The 8,677-nt window shown below is 42.6% G+C and overlaps 1 pseudogene across 1 annotated transcript; it reads right to left on the bottom strand.

The window, feature by feature from the left end:
- Positions 1-4,869: 4,869 nt before the first annotated feature.
- Positions 4,870-5,868, bottom strand: LOC308414540 (glyceraldehyde-3-phosphate dehydrogenase-like; annotated as a pseudogene). The gene has a single exon. The product of its transcript is annotated as a glyceraldehyde-3-phosphate dehydrogenase-like (transcript).
- Between the last annotated feature and the right edge of the window lie 2,809 nt (positions 5,869-8,677).

The raw sequence follows: 8,677 nt of genomic DNA, 5'->3' as shown, positions 1-8,677 counted from the left end.
CTATATGATTATTATCTACTATGTTTTGAAGTTTGAAATGTGAAGGTTCCATACAAATCCTAAATATAAAATATTATCAAAGTTCGTCCCCAAATGTGACCTTCTTTTTACAGGTGGCCATCTACTCATCACTGTAGTGTGACTATGGCAGGAGTGGCATGGGTAGGTAAAATATTCACAATTAGGTTGCCAGTAAGCTGCCCCTTACCACCAATTTCATTATGCCATGTGTAGTCTGTCACATTAATCCTCATCCTGTATCTTAACTATTCTCTTGGTCACGATGGTTGTGTGCCTATTTTTCTAATTTGCTTCTTCTAGGATGGCCAGAATTAAACAGTATCCAAATTATAAACATTTATACGTATTATGGGGCAAAACACACATTTTCTGGGAAAACATTCACTGAGAGCATTCTTAAAATTCACAGAGTGAACAAATTGTGTATTAATTATTCATGAATTAGGAGTTTAAGTGTTAAGGATGTAGCTGAATGGTAAAGCCCTTGCCATATGCAAGTCCCTGGATTTAATCCTCCAAAGTGCCTGGACCTAAACCAGAAAGAGTGTTTGGGAGGAGTGATTAGAGATGCACAGGAAAATTGTGTATGCACTGTAACACCTGTTAGCCAGAAGTATAGGAAGAATTCTATCTTCTGAATATTAATAAAGGAAAAGTACATTGTTCTAAGTACAAAGTAGATCTGAAAGCAACATATAAGCATGCCTATAGAGAATATAAAATGGTCATTTAATTTGTTCAGAGAAGTAGTTGAAGCTGGCTTTTTTTTTTTTTTTTTAATGTGAAACGTAAGTATTTGATTCAGAACACTGAAATTAGTCCCTGGCCTCAGAAACAAGAAATTCGAAATGCAAAATCCCCAATATACAGTTATAATTACTTCTATTCCAGAGTTATACCATGCACCGTTACTACATCCCGAGCAAGTACATTGAAGGCACTGTCTTTCATAGCACTTTGGAAGTTTAAAACTATCGAAGTAGCACAAACCTTACAAAAAGAAGTCATGGACTTTGCAACCAAATTATAACTGGTGGTAGGCATATGATAGGTCCAGCGGCTTAGTATTCTACAGATGATGTCTGTCCCTAAAATATCCAGTGTAACCTGTCTCCGAGTTTGACTTGCCTTCTGAAGAAGTTCAACCATGATCTGAAAATCATAGGAAAGCAATGGAACCAGAACATTTGCAGAATATTTTCTTTTTCCATATTTCAAAAAGTTCTACGGAAGTACTATGAGCAAAATGGTATGGGATAGACATATTGATTAGTGTGGTATGAGTCAGCGGCCTAGAAATAAACTCATATTTAAAGACAGCTTTGGAAAGGTGCCAAGCTAGAGTAAAGAATGGCATTTCAACCAAATGATGCTGTGACTAGTGGGGATCCTTGTGTGAACAGATGAAGCTAAGTCCCCACTTTATAAAGCATCCAAAGCCTAATGTAAAAATTTGTCAAAGGCATCGATGCAGTGGTAACATATAAAATTCTTAGGAAGAAATGGGAGTAAAAATTTGTGAGCATGAATTAACTATTTTAGAACAAGTGACAAGAAAAATGTGGGTAATTTTAATATAGTACAGTTCCATATGTTATTTTAGCCAAAAAAAACGTTTAGTGTGATTTCAAAGAACACCCTCAGAGAAGGAAAGTGGTGGGAAGAAGAAAGTGGTGGGTGGAGACTTCTGGCATTTCCTACATCTCTGCTATTTTAAAGCAAGGGGTGTGTCCTCAGGGAAAGGGGGTGTTAAGGAAAGGTCCTGGAGTGCAACAATTGAGGCCTTGTGAAATCCAGAAATATTGGACGTTAGCTCTGTGAAAGCAGCAGCTAAGGGCTGGGTGTGATGATTCACGCTTGAAATTCTGGCACTCAGGAGGCAGAGAGGTGGATTTCTGTAAGCTCTAGGACAGCCAGGACTTCATAGAGAGACCTTGCTTCCAAAAGGGGCACAGGATGGCTTTTCAGGAAAATTTCCCCAGTGCGGATGTGTTCAAGGCTCTTCCCCATTTTCTCTTCTATTAGTTTCAGTGTATCTGGTTTTATGTAGAGGTCTTTGATCCACTTGGATTTGAGCTTTGTACAGGGCCACCAAACCCAGACAATATTGCTGATGCCAAGAAGTCCATGCTGACAGGAGCCTGATATGGATGTCTCCTGAGAGGCTCTGCCAGAGCATGACAAAAACAGGCAGATGCACGGAGCCAACCATTGAACTGAGAACGGGGTCCTTAGTGGAGGAGTTAGAGGAAGAATTGAAGGAGCTGAAGGAGTTTGCAACCCCATAAGAACAACAATATCAACCAACCAGAGCTCCCAGGGAGTAAACCACTATCCAAAGGGTACACATGGAGGGACCCATGGCTCCAGCTGCACATGCAGCAAAGGATGGCTTTGTTGGACATCAGTGGGAGGAGAAGCACTTGGTCTTGACAAGGCTCAATGCCCCAGTGTAGGGGAGTGTCAGGGTGGGGAGATGGGAAGGAGCAGGAGGGTGGGTGAACACCCTCATAGAAGCATGGGGCAAGGGATAGGGGGCATGGAGGGAATCCGGGAAAGGAGATACCATTTGAAATGTAAAAATATATCCATTTTTTTTAAAGTGGGAGCACGGGGATGTGGGGAATAAAAACAGCCCTGCATTGGTATTTGATGTCACCCTAGGCAAGAAGGCAAAATGCCCTTCAGTGGGGCTGTAACCAAATGAGACCCAGGGAACTCCACAGTCCTGGCATACTACAAAAATAGCAAAACATGGGCCACTGAGACCTACATACAAGCAGCGAAGAGGCAGATTACTGGACTCAAACTTGCTCACTGGTACAGAGAGACAGAATCACACAGAGGAGTCTAACCATCAAACGTCCAGGTCAGAGGTGCTTTCAGTTAGAGCCTCCATGTCCCTACAACTTCAGTGGCCTAGACTAAACTGAGTCACTTGTGACTTAGATGCAGGTCCACATATGGCGGGGCAAAAGCCGACATTCCTTCCATTTTGGAGCATCTGAAAGAACCGGACTTTGGATATGGGGTGGGTGCTGAGATGCAAACAAGCAGGGTGTGGGCAGAGATCCCTCCGAGTGCTTCCCTCATGCTGTGTCCTCCCTCCCCAGTACAGGCTGCTTGGGCTTATTGGCTTCTGTGTTGGAAACAGCGTTATTGAGAATTTACACTGCCTGGGGCACACCGACAGTGATTCTGTCCAAGGGGGTGCCTAAGTGCCCCAGGTTCAGCCTGCACAAGTGGCTCTAGGGTGGCTCTAGCACTCTGTTAGAGAAATCGGGGACACACATTCATTCTAGCTTCTTAAATCGTGGACCTGGTCATTCTTAAATCGTGGACCTGCCAGCAAGGTGAAATGTGGTACAGCTTAAATGCAGCCCTCTGGTTTCAACTCTTTGCAACTGAGAAAGGAAATGGTTCGCTGCCCTGCACCCACTGCTAGTAATTTTTAAAGGAAAAGGCTTAGGAGTGGGAAGTTAAGGATTTTCATCCTACGTCTCAGCAAGGAGGGACTGGTGATTGATTTAAATTATCTGTAACACACACATATGTGTGATAATTGTTATCATTGATTTCCCCTCAGATTGTTTTTCATTATTTATTTGCTTTACATCCTGACCACAGCCCCTCTCCCCCTCCAAGTAGCCCCGCCCCTCACAGGGCCCTCTCCCTTTTTATTGTATATGCTCTTTATTTACATTTCTAATGTTATCTCGCTTTCTGGTTTCCCCTCTGGAATTCCCCTATGCCATCCTACCCAGCATTTTTTCTTTATGACTTTGTACTAATACTTTAAAAATATTTTCCTGTTTTTAAAATGGAATAGAATTTTATCACTTTTCTTCTTTCCCCTCTCTCTTCAGGAAACATAGACAGGGAAGAGTTTGATTGAGATAGGAAAAGCAAGAATGGGAAATGGAATGACCAGGAGGGGGTTTACATTTCAACTTCCTAGTTCATGCTACACTATCTGTAAGGGATCATTTTATTAAAATTTACCTAACTAACAGACTAACAGAAACTCTAGTATTAGGTACAAGAAACCTCATTAATACTGTTACTCTTATTACATTTCAACTTCCTAGTTCACGCTACACTATCCTAGCTCTTTCTTTTCTATCCTTAGGGGTGGGTTTTTTTTTAACTTTTTAGTCTTTTCAGTAGTTTGTTGGCTTTGTTTTGTTGTTACAGTAGTATACTTTCTTTTCCACTAAGTGACATTGGGGCTTGAATGCCACTCATATTAAGATGCTCCTTGCAGAAAACCTTAAGAGGTATCCATCTTAACAGAGACACGCATTGCAGCATGGGAACACAGAAAACATAAACCTCAAGTGATGAGGCTGTAGAGATGGGTCAGAGGTTACAGAAGACTGGGATGCAGTTCCCAGAAGTTACATGGCAACTAACAACTTCCTGTACGTCCAATTCCAGAGGATCTGATGGTCTCTTCCAACCTCTGCAGGCTGAGACATGCACACAGACAAAAACACCCATATGCATAAAATAAAAACAAGTCTTAAAAAAAGCACAAAACAACTTACTATTATTCCTCTAAAAAGTTCAAAGCCACCAAAACCTAAGGGCAATAACCTAGTAGCCAAACTTGAAGAGATAGAGGTTTAATATACAGAATGCCTTTTTTTGTGGGTGCAGCGAAGCTTTATTGATGGTGTTCAAGAGAGTAGGTTGGGCTCCCTAGGCCCCTATTATTATGGGGGTCTGGGATGGAAATCATGAGAGAGATACTCAGTATTGAGGGCCAAGTTGGTATGGGACTCCTCAGCAACTGAGGGCCTCTTTCTCTCAGTGTCCTTGCTGTGGGGGTAGGTAGTCCAAGGTTTCTTACTCCTTAGAGGCCACGTAAGCCATGAGGTCCACCACCCTGTTGCTGTAGCCATATTCATTGTCATACCAGGAAAGGAGCTTTACAGAGTTGTCATTGAGAGCAATGCCAGCTCCATCATCAAAGGTGGAAGAGTGGGAGTTGCTGTTGAAGTCACAGAAGATAATCTGGTCCTCAGTGTAGCCCAGGATGCCCTTTAGTGGGTCCTCAGCTGCCTGCTTCACCACCTTCTTGATGTCATCATACTTGGCAGGCTTCTCCAGGCAGCATGTCAGATCCACAACAGATACATTGGGAGTAGGAACACTGAAGGCTATGCCAGTGAGTTTCCCATTCAGCTCTGGGATGACCTTGCCTTGGCAGCACCAGTGGATGCAGAGATGATGTTCTGTGCTGCCCCACGGCCATCATGCCACAGCTTTCCAGAGGGGCCATCCACAGTCTTCTGAGTGGCAGTGATGGCATGAACTGTAGTCATGAGCCCTTCCACAATGCCAAAGTTGTCATGGATGACCTTAGCCAGGGGGACTAAGCAGTTGGTGGTGCAGGATGCATTGCTGACAATATTGAGGGAGTTGTCATATTTCTCATGGTTCACACCCATCACAAACATGGAGCATCGGCCGAAGGGGCAGAGATGATGACCCTTTTGACCCCACCCTTCAAGTGGGTCCAGCCTTCTCCATGGTGGTGAAGACACCAGTAGATTCCACAACATACTCAGCACCAGCATCACCCCATTTGATGTTAACAGGATCTCGCTCTTGGAAGATGGTGATGGGCTTCCCATTGATGACAAGCTTCCCATTCTCAGCCTTGACTGTGCCATTGAATTTGCCATGAGTAGAGTCCTACTGGAACATGTAGACCATGTAGTTGAGGTCAATGAAGGGGTTGTTGATGGCTACAATCTCCACTTTGCCAGATTCTGAGCAGAAGGCAGCCCTGGTAACCAGGCACCCAATACGGTCAAATCCATTCACACCAACCTTCACCATCTTGTCTAAGGGATGGGGCTGGCACTGCACGAGAAGATGTGGCTGTCTGTAGAACAGGGAGGAGCAGAGAGCCCAGAATGCCTTTTGAAGAATTCAGAATAGTTATCTCAAAGCTCAGTGAGTTTGAGGAAAATACAGAAAGAAAATTCAGTGAAATCAGTAGGGCAAGAGATGAGCAACAACAGACACCAGTGTCATGAAAACAGAGAAATTCTAAAGGGAAAAATGAGATGGAAAAACATCTAATTGTATCAGACCTGATTAAGTGAAGAACAGGATCTACGATCTACAGAACAGGTTATTTAATTACTTTAGGCAAATTTAAAACAGAATCTCCTGTACTCCAGAATGGCTTCCAATTTGCTGTGTTGCTGAGGCTGCTCTTAAATCTTTAGTCTCCTGCCTTTGCCTTCCAAGTGCTGGGATTACAGGCGTATGCTGCCATGCTTAGTTTAAAGACTCATCAGCCGAGTCTCTGGATGAGAAAAAATTAATGCAAAAGAATGAATTAAATTTATAAGATATACGAGGCAATCATCGCAAGTGCATATATTTGCGTAAAGTTTCTTTTCAATCATTTGTTTATTTTATGTATATGAGTACACTGTAGCTCCCTTCAGACACACCAGAAGAGGGTGTTGGATCCCATTACAGATGGTTGTGAGCCACCATGTGGTTGCTGGGAATTGAAATCAGGACCTCTGGAAGAGCAGCCAGTGCTCTTAAGCACTGGGCCATCTCTCCAGCCCCCTGCATTGGAAGTGTTAAGGAGATTTATTTAAAGGGGTCAAGTACTAGAAAGCTCTCTCCGAAACCATAGGCTTCCAAAGAAAAATCTCAGTTCCAGGTGTAGCATACTTCCCTTTGAATTGTTTCTCAGGGCTTCTTCCCAGACGATAAGTTTATTACTATTTCATTTGCTTGCCAACCAGAACTTGAGGGGTTAAACATTATTAAGGCAGTGCACATTTGGTCACAGGACTCGAAGAGATCAAGATAGTCATGAATTAGAAACCTCTTCCTCGGTGGCCAGCTTTCATAGTACTGCAAGGTGTGAGGCAGGCTGCCAGGAAAGAGGTCTTAATAGCATTACTCAGCTCTGAACCGTTTGAAGTTCAATGTGACTCACCTGGCAGGATATGACCTTTGTGCAATAGTGACATCTAGGAGTAGTTAACAGCTGTCTCATTGGATTTAACACATGCTCAGTAGGAGGGAATTCATACCGATTACTGTAAACTTGGCCAAGAACTTGTGGCTGGAGAGGTTATATACTCTACAAGAGAAGGTACTAGTATCTTTTACTGGATTAATACAGTATCTAATCATCATCTATATAGTTATCCTTATATCCATAGATTAGTCCAGTTCATAGTCCTCACCCGAGAATCTTTTTTAAAAATCCTATTTATTTATTTATTTATTTATCTATTATTTATATTTATATAATCTCGCAGTCCTCATCAGAGACTTTTTAAAAATCTTATTTATTTATTTATATTTATCTATGAGCGCTCTTCTGCACATACACCTGCATGCCAGGAGAGGACATCAGATCCCTTTCTAGATGGTCTCGAGCCACCAGGTAAGTGTAGGTGCTGAGGATTGAACTCAGGACCTCTGGAAGAGCAGCCAGTGCTCTTATCCTCTAAGCCATCTCTCCAGCCCCCAGAGAAGCTTCTTTTTGCAGCGAACAGAGGTTAACAGAGAACCACAAATCACCACTACGCAAATAATAAAAGATTGTGTAGTGCCCACTCCGCCTCTGAATGGGACAACTTTATCATGCCCATTTCCCACAAGGATCAAGAAACTTTGCAAAAGAGTTGGGGGAAAGACTGTAAGAGCTAGAAATCAGGGAAGAAAACAGCTAGACAGTGTCTTCTGGGCATGAGAGGCAGGTGCACTTGATGCACTTATGAACTATCTACAGGTATGATGCTACACAATATATGCAGAAGATTTAAAAGCAGTAGAGCCTGTTATCTATGCACCAAGAACTCTGAAAGCACAAGCCAAACTAAATAATAAATGAATAATCTTTTCTTTTTCTTTGATTTTTTAAAAAAATTTATTTATTAGCCAAGCAACTGAAAACCCTAGCATACACCTAGAAGTGATCCTGTTAAGAGGAGGAAGGAAAGTTATCCCTAGCAAACAAGGAGTTTGGGGGTGCTCCTGCTTAAAAATCAAAAACAAAAACAAAAACAAAAACAAAAAAACCCAAAAAACAACTTTTTAAAGTTAAGGGTTGTCGCGCGCCCCACGTCCCGCTGGCAGGAAAAGGCGTGCAACAACAGGATTCTTCTGCGAACAACCTTTATTGTACAATACTCTGAGCAGGGGACCCCCGTGGAAGAAAAATGCACTGCTTATATATGCCCAGGAGACTCGTGTACTACCTGATTGGTTCGCCCTCCAGTAACTCATTAGCATGCCTCGAGAGCGGGCTGTGACGTCTGTGGCACATGCTGCACTATGTCTCTTGTGCTCTGTTTGCTGAGTCATGGGCGGGAAGCCGGCGCCATGTTTGGGTGCGGCACAAAGGGCTCTCTACAAAGGGTCAGCTATAGCGCTTCTCTCCTGTGAATCCATCAGGGCCCATAGCTTGATGGATTCACAGGATGTGAATGGGATAACCATAGCTGGAAGGCATTTTAGTTCTAGCTAAATCTCCTCTTATGTTATCTCTGCTTAAGTTGTTGACTTTTTTAGTTTTGGTGATTTGCCTGAATCTAGAAATTTGCCCATTTCTTTTAGTGTTTTGAATTTACTGAAGTATATGTTTTAGAAATATCCTTCTATAATA

The sequence above is a fragment of the Micromys minutus genome (genome assembly GCF_963924665.1).
Source record: "Micromys minutus genome assembly, chromosome: X".
In the NCBI taxonomy this organism is placed as follows: domain Eukaryota; kingdom Metazoa; phylum Chordata; class Mammalia; order Rodentia; family Muridae; genus Micromys; species Micromys minutus.
The sequence above is the reverse complement of the archived record's forward strand: the minus strand, read 5'-3'. Positions and strand labels throughout refer to the sequence as shown.